At 36.1% G+C, this 22356-nt stretch overlaps 1 long non-coding RNA gene across 1 annotated transcript; it reads left to right on the top strand.

Moving 5' to 3' along the window:
* The first annotated feature begins 564 nt into the window (after positions 1-564).
* Positions 565-1202, top strand: LOC136211642 (uncharacterized). The gene is made up of 3 exons (XR_010678843.1): positions 565-711; positions 788-856; positions 963-1202. It is a non-coding gene; the product is annotated as an uncharacterized lncRNA (long non-coding RNA).
* The last annotated feature ends 21154 nt before the right edge of the window (positions 1203-22356 follow it).

The raw sequence follows: 22356 nt of genomic DNA, 5'->3' as shown, positions 1-22356 counted from the left end.
CAATTCGATCATCGTAAAGTCTCCTTCCGTTTTCCATATTTCAGAAGCTCTGTTTCTGATTGCAATAAACCCAACATTCCGACCCAACACTTTAATAATTAGGGCATTAGCCCACACATGGGACCATTCATCTACAAGCTCTAGAGCAATTCTGATTTCTGGGAAAAGCGGGTCCTCATTCACAAAGCTAATCGATCCCTGTCCGGTAGTTCGAAGGTCTATGGGCGTTCGTCGTGGTTCCGCCATCGAGACATCATTCAGAATAATGAGATAAATTTGTATATTAAGATTTAATATTGCAATGATAAATTTGTATCTTATCTTTATCTAATAAAAGTACTTTTTTTATTAAAAAATACATTTTTAATATTTATTTTCTAAAAATATGTAGTCGACAAGTTAAAAGTTTTTTTTTCTGTAAAAAAAGTTAATTATTTTATTTATGAATAATGGGATGTGATGGCACAACAATATAAACCCCACAAAAATGGAAGTCATTAATAGAATGAGATGGAAGAGAAGAAGAAAGTAAAACATGTTACATAAAATTAGTTGATATGTGGCAAGCAGTGATTGGTTAGAAAGTAATATAAATATTGATGAAAGCACAAGGTTTATTCATCAATTAACACCAAATAGTAATCAAAGAAGAAGAAGATGAATACTAAGGATATGAGTTTCCAAGCTGGAAAGGCCGCCGGCCAAGCTCAGGTTTTTCAATTTTTATTTTTATTTTACATTTTATTTTTCATGGAAATATCATAATTATATAATATGTGATTTACAGGAGAAATCAAGCCAGCTTATGAACAGTGCCACGAGTGCAGCTGTGTCTGCCAAGGACTCTTGCATAGGGGTTCGTTCGATCTCTTTTTTATTTTCTTCGAAAAGGAATTAGTATTTAATTAAGTTTTATGTACAGCTTAATTGAAATTAACAGATAAAAATAAATTAATACGCAGGCTGGGCAGCAAGTTATGAAAACAGCAGCGAATGTGACTGAAGCTGTAAAGGACAAAGTTGGACTTGGAGCTACTAAAAAATAGTTTAAGTTATTAAATTTTTTTTTTTTAATGCTCTCGTGATAGGCTTTCCCTTAAACTAAGATGATAATCGGTTCTCTTTTTTTTTTTTTTTCTGTGTTAAAATCTTGTATCCCAATTTCCACTTTGCCAAAATAACACTCCTTGCCTTTTCTTTTACTTACATTCTACTGTTTCTTCTATAAATTAGATGAAAAATTCCAAAAATAACCTTGTGGTTTTGTTGATTTACATATTATTTTCTGTGTTTTTTTTCAAAAAATTGAACTGAGGTTCTCGTTTGCAAAATCAAAAAGTTTAAACGTTAATGATCTCAAATTAGAAAAGTTCAAGAATTTATAATATTACAAGTAATTTTAATTATTCAACCTTTTAGTTGTAAGATCATTTAAGATTTGTTTGGTTAGTAGAAATAAAATTAGTGTTTAAAGAAAGAACTTAAAAAATGGCATGGTAAATATGTTACTAAATAAATTTAATTATTGAAATTTTTTATTTTGAAATCAATAACAATCAATTGATTTCTGTAAATGCGTGATAACCTTAGTCTCTTTTAATTTTTCAACAACAAAAACCACTCATCTCCTAGTTATCTTTGAAGTTATCCTTAATGTATATACTACATATTAAAGTTAGCATCCAAAAACTTAAAAGTCTAGACTTTTAAGTTTAAAAAAAAACTTAAAAGTATAGACTTTTAAGAGATATCTTCGTTAAAAAAAAACACATTTTATGAAAAGAACAAAGATATTTAAAAGGCAGTAGTATACTATATAATAGAGTTTCTTATTTTTATTATCTTTGAAGTATATACATATTCAAGATATTCAAAGCTTAGAAACACTCTTAACATCCCCAGATATTCAAAGCAATTTTATTTAACATTTAAAATAATACAAATTTACTTTTAATGTTAGTAGCAAAGAGCATGTGTATATATATATATATATATCCCTAAAAATTATCAAGTGATGTCGATTTGAAAAATAATTGATCAATATTTCTTCTCAGTCATAACTCGTGTTATCTACAATTCACATTTATGTCATTTTTATCACTAATTATTAACAAATCACAAATATAAAAAAATTAAAAAATTATATTGTATAATTCAAGATAATAGATAGGAACGAGAAAAAAAAAATTGAATTCGAGACTGATGCTAAATTGGTGGCAGATGGTATAAATTCCAGATTACATCGGATTTTGGCAGTTTAATTCAAGATTGCAGGAAATTTTTCTTTGAAAATTCTGACTTTTTAGTTAAGTTTATTTATCGTTTAGCGAATTGTGATGTGCAAGTAACTTTTAGACATGCTTGTTCAAATGTTATCGATTTTAGTTCTGATATAGTACCAATTTAGCTCATGGATATAATTATTAAGGATGTTGATCCTATTTGATTAATAGATATTTTCTTTAAAATAATAATACTAATACATAGTTTTGATTTAATATTTACTTTCCCTAAAAGTCCAACACTTATGTGTCAGAAACTTTATTGTTAAATTTCAAAGGGTAAATTACATACATGATGTACAACATTTATCTGTTTTCACACTTTGGTGTACAACAACAACAACAACAACAAAGCCTTAGTCCCGAAATGATTCGGGGTCGGCTAACATGAACCATCATATAAAACCGTGAAATCAAGTCGTGTCAGCGACACAAATTCGCGTCCTCCACTCCGTCCTATCCCCTACCATATTTTCCTCAATTCCCAGTAAACTCATATCACTCTCGATCACCCTCCTCCAAGTTTGCTTAGGTCTTCCCCTACCCCTCACCACTACATCCCTTTGCCACTCTCTGGTTCTCCTAACCGGCGCATCAAGCGCTCTACGTCTCACATGACCAAACCACCTTAGTCGGTTTTCTCTCATTTTATTCTCAATAGATGTGACCCCTACTTTTGTCCTAATTATTTCATTACTCACCCGATCCTTTCTCGTATGACCACACATCCATCTCAACATACGCATCTTCGCCACCGACATCTTATGGATGTGGCAGTGTTTCACTGCCCAACACTCCGTACCATATAACAATGCTGGTCTAATTGCCGTCCGGTAGAATTTCCCCTTCAATCTATTAGGCATGTCGGGGTCACAAAGGAAACCCGTATCACTCTTCCACTTCGACCAACCAGCTTTAATCCTATGAGCAACATCTCCATCTACTTCTCCATCCGTTTGGATAATAGATCCTAAATACCGGAAGCAATCCGAGGCTTGAACAACTCTCCCATCTAGGGTGATTGTCCCTGCCTCCCTACTCCTATGGCCGCTAAACTTACACTCCAAATATTCTGTCTTACTTCGGCTCAACTTAAAGCCTCTAGATTCTAGAGTTTGTCTCTATAGTTCCAACTTCCTCTCCACTCCTTCTTTCGTCTCATCAACCAACACAATATCATCTGCAAACAGCATGCACCATGGTATACCATCTTGAAGTGAACTTGTTAGTTCATCCATAACGATAGCAAAAAGAAATGGGCTTAGTGCGGAACCTTGATGCACTCCAATCGTAATAGGAAACTCTTCAGTCTTCCCAACACTAGTACGTACACTCGTGCATGCTCCCTCATACATGTCCTTTATGATGTCAATATATTTCCGCGAAATGTCTTTCCTTATCAAGGCCCACCAAAGTACTTCCCTTGGTACCTTATCATATGCTTTCTCCAAGTCAATGAAAACCATATGCAAGTCTTTCTTCTTATTTCGATAGTGCTCCATTACTTGTCTCATTAGATGGATGGCTTCCATAGTTGATCTTCCCGGCATAAAGCCAAACTGGTTTTCCGAGATCTTCACCGTCCTCCTTAGCCTTTTTTCGATCACTCGCTCCCAAAGTTTCATAGTGTGACTCATTAATTTGATTCCCCGATAGTTGGCACAATCTTGGACATCACCTTTGTTCTTATACAAAAGGATTAAGATACTTTTCCCTTTATTCTGATGGCATCTTATTGTTTCTCCAAATTTTGTTGAAGAACGTCGTCAACCATTCGATTCCTCTTTCTCCCAAACATCTCCAAATCTCAATAGGGATGCCATCAGGTCCTACTGCTTTCTTCAACTTCATCTTACTTAATGCCATTTTGACTTCACCCTTTTGAATTCTCCGCAGGCATTCATGATTTATCATATCACGATGGATACTTATATCTCCAACATCTTGTCTGCAATCTCCATTAAATAAGTCATCAAAATAGGACCTCCATCGTTCCTTGATATCCTTATCTCCAACTAGGACTTTCTGGTCCACATCCTTCACACATTTAACTTTTTCGAGATCTCGCGTCTTCCTATCTCTCATCCGAGCAATTCTATATATGTCTCTTTCCCCTTCTTTCATATCCAATCTGGTATACAGATCCCAATTCACCTTTGCTTTAGCATCTCGTATGGCCTTCTTTACTTCCCTTTTAGCCTCTTTGTATTTTTCATAGTTCTCATCACTCCTACATTTCCCCAATATTTTATAGGATTCTCGCTTACTCTTTACTACTTGTCGTACTTCTTCTGTCCACCAAGATGTGTCCTTACCCGGTGGCATGCTACCTTTAGATTCCCCTAGACCTTCCTTCGCTACTTCCCTTATACTATGCTCCATCTTAGTCCATATCGAATCTATATCTAAATCCATATTACAAGTCCAAACATCTTTTTTGGTCATCTCATCCACAAATTTTTGTTGATTGTCTTCTTGCAATTTCCACCACTTAATCTTAGTCTCTACTTGTGGTGTTTGTTTTCTTATACATTTCCTACTTCGAAAATCAAGCACCACTACTCTATGTTGGGTTGTCGTACTCTCACCAGGGATCACCTTAGAATCAATATAATTCTTTCTCCAAGCACTCCTTACTAAGAAGAAGTCAATTTGGCTCGCATTACCGCCACTCCGATAAGTCACTAAGTGGGATGTTCTCTTCATAAACCATGTGTTCATGATACTCAAGTCATAGGCTGATGCGAATTCCAAAATATCATTTCCTGCTTCATTCTTATCTCCAAAACCATACCCTCCATGAACACTCTCAAACCCATCTCGCCTAAAACCCACGTGTCCATTGAGATCACCCCCCAGTACCATTTTTTCATCCCTAGGAACCTGTTGCACCACTTCCTCTAAGTCCTCCCAAAAAGCTTGTCTTATAGAGACATCTAATCCTATTTGTGGCGCATATGCACTAATGACATTCACAACCTCATCCCCTATCACTAGCTTGACACTCATAATTCTATCGCTCTTCCTAGACACCGCTACTACATCATCAATATACTCCTTATCAATAAGAATACCTACTCCATTTCTACCATTATCCTTTCCTGAGTACCAAAGCTTATAACCCCAAGGAGCTATCTCTCTAGCCTTGGCTCCAACCCACTTGGTTTCTTATAGGCACATTATATTTATTCTCCTCCTCTTCATAACATCTACAATTTCAGCTAATCTTCCTGTCAAAGAACATATGTTCCTTGTCCCAAAGCGTAACCTACTACCCTTACCCCTACCCCTACCCCTACCATTACCGTGGACTAGCTTATTTACCCGCAACCCTTGCATATTTGACACCACCCCCGGGTCCTAGGGTGGTGCGCCGCTTCGGGGCGATGACCTAGCAACCCTTGCACATTTATCACTACACCCGGGTCTAGGAAGTGCAGCGCGTTGCTGAGTAGGGAACGCCCCAACGGTATTTATAGTATGGTTCATGTCATAAGATGTGGCTAAGTTTTACGCTGGCCGCCACAAACCTACCGCAACCCTCCTCCTTTGTCCGGACTTGGGACTGGCTGTAAAGGCCACCAAGTGACCCTCACAGGCAGAGTTTTCACACTTTGGTGTACAAAAAAAAATTCACACTAAAGTGTACAACCTTTAGATGACCTTCCACTAAGGTATACAACCGATTTTTGTGACTGGTCAACGCAGGTCAACTATGCCACATCATCAGTTTTCACTTTTTCTAATTAAAAAATGTGGGCTAATATAAACCAAATGACCTTTATACCCTTATTTACAGAATCCCTAAATCATTCTTTGAGCCTCCATCTCTTTCTTTCTTTTCTACAAAGAAGCCAGAACTTCTTCTATGGCTTCCCTGCTTACACTCTCTTTCTTTCTCTTCTCTCACAAAACACAGACAGTCCCTTATTATCTTCTTCTTTCTTTCTCACAAGATTGAAATCATAGCTCAGCCCCCTTTCACGGTCGATCTCTCTCCGTGACAGCGACAAAGTTGCATGCTCTTCTTCCTCGTATCACCGGTGGACGTTCCAATGGAGTTCTTCCTCCACCGATTCAACTCGTTCCGATGAAGGTAGAAACTTCCTTGTCTCGTTTTTGTCTCATTCGATTTTTATTTCAATGATTTCTTGCTACATGTTGATTTTTCATTCAGATCTTTCTTCTTTAGTTTGATTCTGATTTGAAGCTCTATTCTTTTTTCCAGATCTAGGCTTCTGGTGCTTGGCAAGATGGATTAATTCCTTCTTTTGGTTCTTGTATGTTCATGATGACCATAGGTGAAAACAGAACCAGATCTAGGTTTTGGGATTAAAAGCAAGAGTTTGAATAAATGAATTCTTCTCATTTTCTAGAAAAGTTAAACAAACATAAATGATTTCTTTTTTAATCTAATTAATGAATTTATAGAAAATCAAGTGATTGGAGATGAATGGATTAAAAATATGGGAGAAATTTGGATTCCAGTGAGGGAAACAATAAAGGGGTATAAGGGTCATTGGTTTTTAGTGGGTTTTTTTAAATTAGAAAAAGTTAAAAATGATGACGTGACATAGTTGACCTGCATTGACTGGTCACAAAACTGGTTGTACACTTTAGTGGGAGGTCATCTGAAGGTTGTACACTTTAGTGTGAAAAAATTTTGGTTGTACACCAAAGTGTGAAAACAGATATACGTTGTACACCACGTATGTAATTTACCCGAATTTCAAATGTATGAAATATTGATTTAAATGGGGTAAAAAGTTTATATGAGAAAAGGTGTTAAATTAAAAAGAACAAAACAATTTAAATGAATGTGTCAAAAGCCAAAATTAATAAGAAATCGGGGGAAGATAATGATTGCTTACAAAGTTAGACAAAACAAATTACATCATCAACCAAGAAGAAGAACAACTTAAAATGCACAAAGAGATAATGATTATTTTTTCAATATACTTTGTATATGCATTTAGCCTAATTATGACCTATTTGGTTCAGTTGTTAGCTATTAGCGGTTGCTGTTAGCCCTTTGCAGTTGCAGTATGTTGTTTAATTATTAGTGTTTAGTAAAATTATATTAAAATGTTGTTGTTAGTATTTAAAATGTACAATATAAACATGTTTTAAAAATATTTGGTGGAAATAAAAAAGATAATTTTGTCAATAACAAATAACTACAAAAAATTCTTCATCAAAAGCTCCAAAACGCTGCAGTTTCGAGAGAAAATGTTAAACGCTGCGGTTATAACGCTATATTTTCTGCGGTTTGGAGTGAAACTGATACAGATCGGTTTCGGGACGAGTTAGTTTTAATCGTAAACTAACAAAGATATTTCTTCTCTAGCTAAACTAGGAGTTAATCCCGGTTTTATGGACTAAATCCATAGAAAATAAGAATTTCCCATTGTTGAAGGTAAAAACCTTAACAAGCTTCAATGAAGAAGAAGATATAATTTGTATTTGATAAAAGGTAAAGATTACAAAAGAAAGAGACGACTTTATATCATCTCAAAACCCTAAAAAACAAATTACAATAAAGGGTAAAGACATATAATTAATTATATCAAACTTAAAGGAGTAAAATGGGTTGTAATCAAAGGGGTGGCATGGATGGTAATTAGAGAGTGGCATAGGTTGTAAATAGGGAGTGGCAGAGTTGTAATTAAAGAGGAAGCTGGAGTAAGGAGCAAGTTCTTTAAAATGATTCCACGCGGAGCGTGCCTAATTCCAAGCGGAGCGTGGATTGGTTGCTGGAATTTTCTCCGGATCAAGCCTTCCTTCACGCGGAGCATGCCTCAACTGTTGGCTTATCGCGTGAGACTGTTTTGGCCCCTTTAATCACATGATCCTTCGTGCTCGGTTCTTCCTCCAACTTCCCTCGTCCGGACTCAGTCCTCAAAGGAGATGCTCCGCATCATACACTCTCTTTTAAAAAGAACTTGACCCCAAGTTTCTTGCCACATATTGATGAGACATGTTTGCTTTGAGCGGACCCCAAGCTCTCAAGTCGAACTAAAGTGTTGTTCGAAATGAATTCAAGAAGTCTACTCCATCTATTGACGGATTCTCATTCACCTTGAACCGTTCCCCACATCTCAACTAGTGCCTCACCCCGAGTTTCATCCTCCATGGTACTCGTCTCCTAACCTCCACCGACATCGAATGGAACATCTCGTCGGAGTTGGTCAAACTAATCCTCCATAATGTCTTCGAGGCCCTTTCCCTTCTGAACCTCATTCCCTTCCTTAGATTTAGCTTCGTTAAGAGAAAGGTTAGGTAAATCATCCACGAAACCCGAAGCATTGCGAACCGATGTTTCTTTCGTGCGACCAAGACACCCATTTTCACTCAACTTCCAAGTTGGACAAGCTCTCAAGGTGGCGTTCCTCTTCTCACTAGGCATTAGCACCCTTGTCACTAAGTATACATTATGCTCATAGCCCTCGTCCTCACCATCATAGATCTCCTCATTTTGGCTCCACCCACCATCCCCTAACTCATCATCACAATAGAATCCTTCTTCCGCATCTCCATAAGGAGCCCTATGTTGATCCCACTCAACATGTCGAAGCTCACCCTCATCATAGTAGACTCCATCTTCGTCTTGTTCATAAGCGGCCCCATACCGGTTCCACTCAACGCTTCGACGCTTATCCTCCTCAATTCCCTTCTCTATCTCATCTTCTTCATGATCATATGCAATTTCACTTTCCTCTTTGTCCTCAATCTGTTCTCTCCCATGACCTATCATTTCCATTTTCTTCTCTCTATAGCTCAAGCTGACTAATTCATGTGCCAAGTCGCTTGCCTCAAGAGACATACTACCATCCAACATGGTAGAACCACTAACATCTCTCCCATCACCATAGTAATCATTCTCTACCCAACAAGTGATTTCCTTATTCTCCTCAACAAATCTATCAAGCCCCAAATCCCTCTCCCCTTCTTCAAGATAAATGTCCTCACATCCCTCAAGCATACCAATGAAGTTATGTTCAAGGGGCATTTATCAAACACACAGGGAATCCCCTTCTCAACATGGGATTTTCTCAAGGTCTTCACATATTAACCCCCCATTCCTCCTCATTCACACATGCATTTAAGTCCTCACCAATAATTTCATTATAAATAACTCCACAATGAGAACTTAAATCTACTTCAACATCACACATAACCAAATTCTCACTAGCAATAGAACCCATAACTTTCACATCAAAAATTGGAAGTTTTGGATTTACCTCTTCCTTATGTAAAGGAGAAATGATTGGTGATGGATCTCTAGGAGGAACTTCCAATGGTGGTTGGAAGGCATTTCGGTCTTCTAGCTTGAGGCTCTCAATAGATGCTTTAAGCCATCTCATTTGTTCATCTTGAACCCGCCGTCCCTCTCTAAGAGTCTCTTCAAGCCTTCTCATGGTAGCCTTAAGACTTTCCCATCTCTTGTTGGTGGTTTCTTCAGATGGTAGAGATGAACTTGGTTGAACTATAGTCGAAAGAATTCTCCGTTAGGATAACGATCGTCTCTGATACCAACTGATACAGATCGGTTTCAGGACGAGTTAGTTTTAATCATAAACTAATAAAGATATTTCTTCTCTAGCTAAACTAGAAGGAGTTAATCCCGATTTTATGGACTAAATCCATAGGAAATAAGAATTCCACATTGTTGAAGGTAAAAACCTTAACAAGCTTCAACGAAGAAGAAGATATAATTTGTATTTGATAAAAGCAATGTTTTAAAAACCAGACCGAAAGTTGAACCGGTGAGACAACTGGTTCAAAGTTCAATAGGTTCAACCGGTTGAACCAGACTGGTTCAACCGGATAACAATATATATATATATATAGGGAGCAAAACCGCGTGGCGGATCGCTTGGCAGCTGCTGGGCATGGGGGGATGTTAGGTGTTTCTACCCTTTCCGTTCCTCCTTCTTTTCTGTTACCTTCTCTTCTTGAGGATAGGATTGGGGTCAGTCTTCCTAGACTGATCCCGGGTTAGGTTTTTGTTTGTTTGTTTTTTTTTCTTCCCTTCTTACCAAAAAAATAAAAAATAAAATCATGTTTCATTGAACATAAAATTAAAAATTTCATGCATATAATAAACAATTCTTAAGTTAACATATTAATTAAAAATTAAAAATACATACAGATAATATAAAAATTCACACATTATAACCAATCATTAATTTAAGGGTAAATTCCAAAAAAAACCTCTGTGGTTTGATGTTGTTCCAAAAAATCCCATGTGGTTTGTTTTTACAAAAAAAAAAAGGAAAGTGGTTTGCGCCGTTACCCGAAAAAAGGAAAATGGCGTAACACCGTTAAAGTGCTGACGTGGCACAGGGGTAAAACGGGAAAATCGATTTTTTTTATTTTTTTTATTTTTTTCCCCCTTCTCTCTCCTCCTTCTTCCTTCTCCCTCTTCTTCTTCCTCCTTCTTCATCTCTTCTCTTCTTCTTCTTCTTCTTCTTCTTCTTCTTCTTCTTCTTCTTCTTCTCCTCCTCCTCCTCCTCCTCCTTCTTCTTCTTCTTCTTCTTCTTCTTTTTTCTTTTTTTTTAAGTTTCGAAAATTTCCAGATTTCTGAAAATTTCCAGAAATCTGGAAATTTCCAGAAATCTGGAAATTTTCCAGATTTCTATAAGTTATATTTTTATTGTATATTTTTATGGCGGCAACATTACCATCTTCTCGGATTCCACCTTCTTCTCCGATGATTTCATTCACCATTAACAATCCGAATCCGAATTCCAATCCTTCATCTTCTTCTTCTCCGTTTCAAAATCTGAAACCAAGCATTCTCGTTATTCTCCTAATCCTCTACATCACTTTCCTTCTCTCAATTTCTCTCTGTCTTCTCCTCCGTCATCTGAATCGGCGCTGTCTCCGCAACGTTTCTACCTCCTCAACGATCTCAACATCCGCCGCTGCTCTCACTTCTTCCTCCAACCGTGTTTCGCCTGAGGTTAATCATGTCTTCTCTCTCATCGACTCTCTCCCGGTGTTCGCTTATAGCTCCATTAACCGAAGTTCGACGACCTCTAATGGCGATTGCGCTGTTTGTTTGTCGAAGTTTGAACAGGAGGATCAACTTCGTTTACTACCGTCCAGAATTCTGGAATTCTCCTGAAATTCTGGAAAATTCCAGAATTCTGGAAATTTAAAAAAAGAAGAAAAAAAAGATGAAAAAAAGAAGAAGAAGAGAGAGAGGAAGAAGAAGAAAAAAGAAGAAGAAGAGAAGAAAGAGAAGAAGAAGAAGAAGAAGAAGAAGAAGAAGAAGAAGGAGGAGGAGGAGGAGGAGGAGGAGGAGGAGGAGGAGAAGAAGAAGAAGAAAAGGAGGATGAGAGGAAGAAGAAGAAGAAGAAAAAGAAAAAGAAAAATTAAAAAAAATAAACAAATTTCCAACTCTACCCCTTGCCACGTCAGCACTTTTAACGGTGTTAAGCATTTTTCCGTTTTTCGGGTAACGGCGCAAACCACAGTCCTTTTTTTGTAAAAACAAACCACATGGGTTTTTTGGAACAACATCAAACCACAGAGTTTTTTTTTGGAATTTACCCTTAATTTAACACATTAATTAAAAATTCACACATCTAAAATCAAACTCATAGTTTGAAAGAGTTTGACACAATGAATTAAATTAAAATTAAATAGGTTGTTCTGCTGTCTAATTTTTTAGTTTTTTCTTTAATTCAATATTTTTTTTCAAAAAATGGCAAAAAACCAGGTTCAATCCGATTCACTGGTTCAACATCGGTTCGCGGTTCGACCCTGGTTTGATGCGGTCTGATATAATTAAACCTGTATAGTTAAAACCGGACCGGATACTTAACGGGTTCACGGTTCAACCGGTTCGAACGACCGGTCCGGTCCGGTTTTCAAAACATTGGATAAAAGTTAAAGATTACAAAAGAAAGAGATGAATTTATATCATCTCAAAACCCTACAGAACAAATTACAATAAAGGGTAAAGACATATAATTAATTATATAAAACTTAAAGGGGTAAAATGGGTTGTAAATAAAAGGGTGGCATGGATGGTAATTAGGGAGTGACATAGGTTGTAAATAGGGAGTGGCAGAGTTGTAATTAAGGAGGAAGCTGAAGTAAGAAGCAAGTTCTTTAAAATGAATCCACGCGGAGCGTGCCTAATTCCAAGCGGAGCGTGGATTGGTTGCTGGACTTTTCTCTAGATCAAGCCTTCCTTCACGCGGAGTGTGCTCTCATTCACGCGGAGTGTGCCTCAACTGCTAACTTGTCGCGTGAGACTGTTTTGGCCCCTTTAATCGCATGATCCTTCTTGCTTGGTTCTTCCTCCGACTTCCCTCGTCCGGACTCGGTCCTCAAAGCAGACGCTCCGCATCAGAAGCGCTAAACGCTCTTCCAAAAAACTAAAACAAATACCCACTTAGTCCTGCAAGTTGTCGTGATCTATCTTTATAAATCTTTATGACCGGTATAGTTTCAGCTTCAGCTAAGTCTTTCATTTCAAAATGTTTTTCTAACCATTGCGTCACCTTTAAAAATGTTTCAATGTCATTTCCAATGAGTAGAATATCATTACAAAAATACTAAAATACTTCCACTAACCTTCTTGTGTACACAAGGCTAATCTTCGTTCTTAATGAAGCCACACTTTTTGACTGCTTAATCAAAACGTATATTCCAATTCCGTAATGTTTGCTTCAGTCCATAAAGAAATCTTTTTGCAATCGACCCCTCATTTATTCTATCACTAGCATTTTTTTACATTTCTTTTGGGAAACAAGTTAACTAGAGTGAAGGGAAGAAAAACAAAAACAAAAAATATTATCCATCTTTGTAATAAAGCTTGTTTTTCTTCATATATAAACTTTCTGAAGTACCATTAATGCCATATTATTGTAAATACCTTTTTCTGGTGCTAGAATGTTAACCCAAAAATAAATTTAACTGCTTGACATATCCTTAACCTTAGCTTCATTACAACACGAGAGACTGTTTTTGATATCGTTTGAGTCATTAGCAAAGTAGAAATATTCAGATGAACGTGCAAACTCAATGTAGCTTTATACAAGCACAAAAGCCGAGAGTAAAACATTTAGCCATAAAAAATTATGCGATTGAGCGAACAACTTTTGGTGAGGTGTTTATTTGGGTTTTCCCCTTAAGCCCGTTTAAACTAACATGTCTCCTTTTACTCAAAAGCATGACATGTGCTAATCGAACTGCGACTTTTAGACATCATGTCTTTATTTGCTCTCTGAATCTATGTGATTATAGCTGCTTGTTTTGTGTCGCTCACTTGGCTAAACTATGAGGTTTTCTAGTTTAGCTAGTTCATTTACGGGGTTGATTTTAGTTTACTGGGGGACAAGTAAAGCTTAAAGTGTGAGGAGGTTTGATAGGGGCATTTTACCCCTATCTTTTATCTACAGTTTTTGGGAATATTTCATATCGTTTTGATCCATTTTTGTGTCATTTTAATTACGTTAATCTATTTTTTTTGTCAACTTTTAGTTTTTATTTTTATAGCACTTATTCACGATTTTGCTTAAGTTATGTCATTTTTAATAAAAAGAATACAAAATTTAGCTAAGTTTATTTTAATCCAATATCCATATATTAGTTTATCAAAAACTAAATTTGGCTTGGAGATTTCAGTGGATACTATTTTTAGCCAACTAAAGACCAAGTATGAGACCGATGACCAACTTCTGCTAGGGGCCAGCTGGATGAGTTGGCCACTAGCGTTGGCAGTCAGCTCGACGAGTTGGCCCTTCGAATCATTCCAAATTGACTGATTCTTCCCCTAAATCAACTTGTAATCTCCATAGATATTTTAGCTAATGTATTTTATTTGAATTTCATAGTTAGGATTTGTTTTCTTTGCCTAAATAAAGACATTGGATATTCATTCCAAGGCATCCATAATTATCTGTAAATTTTCTTCCACATTGAGATTCTGAGCTTCCACATTCTTCCATTGTCATATGAAAAAGCTCCATCCACCATCATTGCAAAAGCTCTCAATTTCTCATCACCTCCAAGTTCGGGAAGACGGCCACTCATGTCGACAAGTCTTCAAAAGGTGACCACTCTCCTTTACTTCTTGTCAACTAGTGAGATCTCTCTATGAATTTCGAATTGGTTGTAAGATTGTGTCATTTTGTTTCCATCTTTAATACAAATATCACTTCAGTTTAGCTTCCATGTTTATGAGTTCTTTAATGTCTACATAGCATATTGATTGAATGATTCAAAAGTCCCAATATTGACTAGGTTCATATTCTGAGTCGAATCCAGTCATCTATACCGCAGATTGTAGGTATTGACAACACCATAATAACAGACATGTATTCTGAACCCTTAGAGTTAGTTATGGCCTGTAACAAAGGAATTACGTGTTAAGCACCCCAAGAGTATAAGTTGGCTCAATCGTTAAGTATGTCTAAGTTATATTGAAAATTCCTTGTAATCATAAATCAAATCATGTTTGAATACTTGTTTATCGTATCACATCATCTGCATTTTTGGGAATAATGAATTGCTCTGGATCACCTTAGGAGTAGATTAATATAGAAAACAAACTCAAATCAACTTATCACCACCTAAATAACGATCGAGAATTAAGTAGTTCAGTACTTGCGGTATAAATCATGTGGATTCAATACCTTGACTTCTCTAAATTATTACTTGATAACAACGGGGTACACTTATCACTTAGTGAGTCTTTTGAGCGTCAGGTCGGGACGCATCCGTAACGCAGTCGTAGATCTTTTCATCGTCCCTTGACTTATATCATATTATCACTCATCAATGATAAGATGAAAGACACGTGTATGTAAGTGAAAATAAAATAAAATAAAGTAATTTCAAAAAATCACGTGTATACGTGTCTTTGATCTAGTACACAACAAAAGATATAATATAACGCACGTGTGGAGTGAAGATAACGAAATTCGTGTAGAGTACTCTATTAATAATAAATTAAAATTGGTCCAACTTTTGAACTTTAGAATTAAACTTCGCACAATTTTCAAATATTAGAGATATAATTGTACTATTTATAATGTTAGGGATAAAGTTGCTCTTAACTATCAATGATGAAAGTAATTTTTTTTTGTACCTTATCCCATTTTCAATTATTATTGGTAGGGCACTTTATGCAATCCCGAGTCTCACCATTTTCACTTCATTTGTATGTTATGTTACCATTCATCAATACTATATCAAATACATATGTTGATGAGGGCATCCACCCTCTAGAGGCGGACCCGAAACCTAAAGACGAGACCCGTAGAGAGCTAGCCGAGGGAGATGAAGAAAAGGGCGAACAGGGGAGCACGCGGGTGATGGGTTGTGCCTAGTAGGTTGTGAATAGAGTGTGGATGATGGGTGAGAATATATAAGTGTAGGGATGCACGTGTTCTTAGACTCTACTAGACGCGGTTACTTAGGGGCAAGTGTACCCTGTCGTATCAAGTAATAATCCGATTAAGACCGGGTATCGAATCCATGAGATTTATAACTACAAGTATTAGACGACTCGGTTTTATACGTTATCTAGGCGGTGAATACTTTGAGTTGATTCGGGGAACAACTACAAAATACTCCTAACTACGGTTGAGACAAATTTATATAACAAAAACTCTACGAAATGATGCGGATGGCGATAAGTTATAAATATGACAAACAATGACTCCCAATGTATATACGGTTAACGTTTACTCTTGCAATGATGACTACGTGTAGTGTGACCGACCCGTGAAGTACTTAGACTACGTGGTTCCTAGTCAAGGCGTGTCTAATGCTCGGGATCAGAAATTAGGGCCCGTAAGTTCCGTGGCTTGTCAGTTCCTACGGTTTCCGGAGCGTCACTTCCGGTAAGGCAACACCTATATGAATCCCTAAAGATAGCCCGAATGGCGTCGGAAATCGTGTTCCCCTACACAATAATCAATTACAAGTATCAAAACAAGCAATAAACATCAACACGTATATAGAAACGAAAATTGCAAATCATATATTATAAATATGGAAAACGTAAATACGGAATACAACCAAGCCTAGTACATAGGAAGAGTGCAAGCTAGTTAGCAAGTAAAAAGGGAAGAATCCACCCTCGGAACTAGCTAACCGGACTCAAGGCCGTCTCTTAGGACTTGGAGGTGCAGCTTTCGAGCTTGGTGAGCGGAGATGGAGCGGGACTTTGATGGAACGCCGGAATCAACGAACAAGCTCTCAAGGTGGAAGAGTTTTGCTCTATAAATACAATCTCAAACAAAAATAACAAGACCTTTCACTATAGTAAAATTGTATATCAAAGGTGTAAGGTGTCTAAATGAGTGCTAGTCACTCTTATTTATACGCATCAAGCTAGGGTAGAATTGTAATTTCATAAGATACAAGCATGGAGGAATATGATTTTCTGCAGATTTCCCATGATACGCCTCGCGTATGGTGGAGTACGCCCCGCGTATTTGTCCATTTCGTCAGAAATCTCCTGTATGTGGACCACATCCAGATCTTGTTTTCTCAACCACGCCTCGAGTAGACTTGGGTGCGCCTCGCGTGGTTGAGTTTCTGAGATTTTATTGCTTGAATTGGGTCATTCACGCACCGAGTAGCTGAGGCACGCCCAGCGTAAATGAGTCTCTGAGCTTTTTGGATTGAAGAACTTCCTTACACGCCCCGCGTGTAAGGTGGTACGTCCCGCGTAGGGTAGTTGACTCAGGGAGACCATGCAATCTGACTTTCAGGATTAGGCTTATCATTTCTGACACATGTTCCACGTCTCGCGTGGTTGTTGATACGCCCCGCGTATTGGTGACTAGATCCCACGTGGTGCCTGTGGATTGAACAATTATTTCTGACCAAATGTTCCACGCCCCGCGTGAAGGGTGATACGCCCCGCGTATGTTGGTGGATTTTCACTCCTTGCTCGTACCTGAAATACAATTCTCGAGAGCTGAGTTAGCTTGACATTTTATTTTCTAAATTAATCAAAAATACGGAAAATTAACCGAAAGTATAGAATTTATTTTTATTTCGTTATTTTATTAAAACACTCTATTTTTGCAATTAAACTTATTTATTTCTCTTAAAATTAATCCGTAAATCACGCTAAAAGATAGGGACGAAATGCCCATATCAAACCTCCTCGGACTTTAAAGTTTTACTTGTCCTCAAGTAAAAGAAATCGAAAGACAAGGGATTGAGATTATTAAGAAACAAACCGTCAGTTGGTTTTACCAAGTGCGTGATTCCGAAGCTAAAGTTTTATGCAAAGTTTTCGGCAAGTACTTTGTTATCGTCGTAATTTATAGCATTTTTAGTATTTAATTACTAGTTATTTTGTACCATTTTAATAAATTTTAATAATGGTTTTTGTATATTTTCTTCATTTTATGTATCTAAGCCAATTTGTGTGTTTTCTAGGCACTTTCACAAGGTTTTCGGCACAAATAACCAAGTCGGGGCTTAAGGCGGCAACTCAGGAGTAAAAGGGACCAGAAAAAGGAGTTTTAGTGACACCCAGCGTGCACTTCGTCGCGGATAGGTGCTGTAAAATAAAGTCCAATTGTTCACACTAGGACAGATTTGACACATTATCGTATTTTCAACTTATCTCCCTCATACGGACTCGGATTGAGGCGATTCAAAATGCGTTGGAAAGCTAAGAGAAAGATGAACAAATGTCTAATAATAATCATCTCCAAATTCGAAGTGCATCAGGCCCAGAAAATTATCCAAAGTTGATGAATATGTTGAAGCCTAAGATTCCTTTGACATTTCAACTCCTAAATTATTAAAATCTTCCCCCATGCTCTCTTAAATGCTAAATTCAGATGATAAGGAGTGGGAGGCCATAAGGATGACTTGGTCTTTGGAATTTTGTGTACCATTTTACTATAAAAGGAGGCATTGGGTGCCATTTGAAGACACACCAAGCTTAGGCTTAATTCTTCCCTCTATAATGTTATTTTGTTGATTCTTATCCTTAAGAATCAGTTGTTTGTGTTGTTCTTATTGTTGTTAGAGTGTTGTTTGTGCAAAAGTTCATCTAATAAAAGTAAGTTTCAAGTTACCGAAGAAGTTCGTTCGGTAATCGTCACTACGGTTTCTTCTAAACTTTAATCTCTTTTATTAATATGAACTCTATTATCTATCTTTCTAAAATTTGTTTTAATCTAATGATGGGCTAAACCCCTCTTAACTAAGGCTAAAAGTGGATCTTAACCTTAATTATGTGGTAATTACGTTTAACCTATTTAAGTTATCTTTATCCTTTTGGAGAACTAACTTATGATTCTTAATGCTTGTAGGAGATGGGCCAACTCTCTACTTGGATATAATTAATCGTTTATATTGACCGTGATTAAATTGATTAATCGAAATTCATAAGTTGGACCTAATGACCATTTAGTGTGGCTTATTGGTTTTCCAAGGTTTTTCATGAATCTTATTACAAATCTTTAATTTATTACTTGAGCCGGACCAAGGGAAAGTAATAAATCGAATGTTTGGAAATAAGAAAACTTAATGCTTCTTTGGATTAATTACTTGAGCCGGACCAAGGGAAAGTAATTAATCGAAAGTTTAGAACTAATTACTCGAGCGGTTTTTCTTGAATCCTAAGTAATCACTTTAGCCAGACCAAGGTAAAGTAGGTTAAAAAGGTTTAGATTTAATCTTGTTACAAATCTTAGATTTATTACTTGAGCCGGACCAAGGGAAAGTAATAAATCGAAGGTTTGGAAATAAGAAAACTTAATGCTTCTCTTGACTAATTACTTTCACTTGGTCCGGCTCAAGTAATTAATAAGAGAAGCATTAAGTTTTCTTATTTCCAAACCTTCGATTTATTACTTTCCCTTGGTCCGGCTCAAGTAATAAATCTAAGATTTGTAACAAGATTAAATCTAAACCTTTTTAACCTACTTTACCTTGGTTCGGCTAAAGTGATTACTTAAGATTCAAGAAAAACCGCTCGAGTAATTAGTTCTAAACTTTCGATTAATTACTTTCCCTTGGTCCGGCTCAAGTAATTAATCCAAAGAAGCATTAAGTTTTCTTATTTCCAAACCTTCGATTTATTACTTTCCCTTGGTCTGGCTCAAGTAATAAATTAAAGATTTGTAATAAGATTCATGAAAAACCTTGGAAAACCAATAAGCCACACTAAATGGTCATTAGGTCCAACTTATGAATTTCGATTAATCAATTTAATCACGGTCAATATAAACGATTAATTATATCCAAGTAGAGAGTTGGCCCATCTCCTACAAGCATTAAGAATCATAAGTTAGTTCTCCAAAAGGATAAAGATAACTTAAATAGGTTAAACGTAATTACCACATAATTAAGGTTAAGATCCACTTTTAGCCTTAGTTAAGAGGGGTTTAGCCCATCATTAGATTAAAACAAATTTTAGAAAGATAGATAATAGAGTTCATATTAATAAAAGAGATTAAAGTTTAGAAGAAACCGTAGTGACGATTACCGAACGAACTTCTTCGGTAACTTGAAACTTACTTTTATTAGATGAACTTTTGCACAAACAACACTCTAACAACAATAAGAACAACACAAACAACTGATTCTTAAGGATAAGAATCAACAAAATAACATTATAGAGGGAAGAATTAAGCCTAAGCTTGGTGTGTCTTCAAATGGCACCCAAGGCCTCCTTTTATAGTAAAATGGTACACAAAATTCCAAAGACCAAGTCATCCTTATGGCCTCCCACTCCTTATCATCTGAATTTAGCATTTAAGAGAGCATGGGGGAAGATTTTAATAATTTAGGAGTTGAAATGTCAAAGGAATCTTAGGCTTCAACATATTCATCAACTTTGGATAATTTTCTGGGCCTGATGCACTTCGAATTTGGAGATGATTATTATTAGACATTTGTTCATCTTTCTCTTAGCTTTCCAACGCATTTTGAATCGACTCAATCCGAGTCCGTATGAGGGAGATAAGTTGAAAATACGACAATGTGTCAAATCTGTCCTAGTGTGAACAATTGGACTTTATTTTACAGCACCTATCCGCGACGAAGTGCACGCTGGGTGTCACTAAAACTCCTTTTTCTGGTCCCTTTTACTCCCGAGTTGCCGCCTTAAGCCCCGACTTGGTTATTTGTACCGAAAACCCTGTGAAAGTGCCTAGAAAACACACAAATTGGCTTAGATACATAAAATGAAGAAAATATACAAAAACCATTATTAAAATTTATTAAAATGGTACAAAATAACTAGTAATTAAATACTAAAAATGCTATAAATTACGACGATAACAACACCCCCAAACTTAAGCTTTGCTTGTCCTCAAGCAAAGAAAAGCTGAAAACAAAATTTATCGTCGAATAAGCTAACGTAAAGACAGGAATTATTTCGATCGAAAATGAGCAAAAATTCTATATTCAAATCTCGGACTATTTCTTTGGATAAAATGATTTGTTTTTACACTCTTATTTTCCAAACCGACATTTTTCATTATGTTGAATAAAATTAAACCAATTTAAACACCTCACATGGAAGTCACTCTTACGCTCAAGTGTTTAGGGCATTAAATTTTCGCTCAAATCCGATAAAAACACTAACTATTAAAAATTTGCATGGTCATCCAAATCTTTACCAAACACGACTGACTATAAACACGATCAAAAGGTCTTTAACGGGTTGTAACGTTGGTTGAGGGTAAAGGTATGGAGAAAAGGAAATTTGTGGGTAAATAAATTCACGGGTAATTATTTGATAGATTCTCAAGAGAGATTTTCTCTTTCAGAAATTCAAAATTTTGTAACGGAAATCTCTCTTTTATTTTTATTTATATATATGATACTATATATTTTTATTTTTATATATATATTTTTTTTTTCTCTTTTTTTTGACTTTATATATATAAATATCAATATGAATTTTATTTATATGTATATATATATATATATATATATATATATATATAAAGTATGAAATATACGAAAATAGAGAGGTATAACCGTTATATATCGGTAGAAGTGTTTGTCTGAATTTCGTATTTATTGTGAATCATCATCTCAAGCATATTGGTTACTAATTACCCATAAATTTAGGGGGAACAAAAATGGTATTTATGAAGGGAATGCGGCTTGTAACGTGGTGAAATGAATGGAATGTCTAGGCTCGAAAGGGTGAACGACGGAAAATATGTTTAAGGTGGGCTATCATTTTGAGTATGAAATGTGGGGGTAAAACAAGGAAGGCCTTAATCATGTCATGTTTTGAGCTAGACGCGTGAGGTTTTGACCGGTATTTGATGCAAATTCTCAAGTTTCGTGTAATTATGGAACACTCGTGAAAAAAAATGAATCATTAGTGAATGCTTTTTAAATTAGGCTCAAAAACTCACTTTGGAAATGTAATGTGTGCCAATTAACTCAATTTTATTCCTCAAAATGTAAATGTCGATTTGTTAAATACTGAGTGAAATCAAAAAAAATTACGTATTCAAAATAGTCCAAAATTCGTTTACAAAATTTAAGATTTTCAAATAAAGTTTCATCCTATCAAAATTTAACATTTATTCTAGACAAAATTTTGTTTGATTTTCTTGTTTGATTAAAGCAAAACTTTAGAGTGGGGTTTTTATTCAAAATTATCTAATAAAAATATTTATTTAAAAGCTAAATAAAGATAGTAAAAATAAAGTGAAAAATAAAGGTGGTGAAAATAAGGTGCAAAATAACATCAAAGTAAAAATAAAGTGTAAAACAACATTAAAATTAGAGGTACGTCACACGACTGAAACAAAAGTACGAAAATAACAATAAAAGAGAAAATAAAAATAACGTTCTATCCTTTACTTACATCCCCCATTAGTGTAGCATTTAGTCCTGAAATGCGAAATAAAAACTAACACTAAAGTAGAAAGTAAAGGATAGAAGGACTCCCTGTCGAAGGCAACTATGAGGATTATAGTGTGTGGGGTTGATCGGAGGTAGAAATTAAATGCTTAATGGAGGTTATCGCTGGAAAAGTCGCCAGAGATGGATGGAGGGATGGACGGCTGTGCTGCAAAAGAAGAGAGAAGAAGTTAGAAATAAGGAA

Source organism: Euphorbia lathyris, chromosome 1 (genome assembly GCF_963576675.1).
Source record: "Euphorbia lathyris chromosome 1, ddEupLath1.1, whole genome shotgun sequence".
NCBI lineage: Eukaryota > Viridiplantae > Streptophyta > Magnoliopsida > Malpighiales > Euphorbiaceae > Euphorbia > Euphorbia lathyris.
This window is presented reverse-complemented; position numbering and strand designations above follow the sequence as displayed.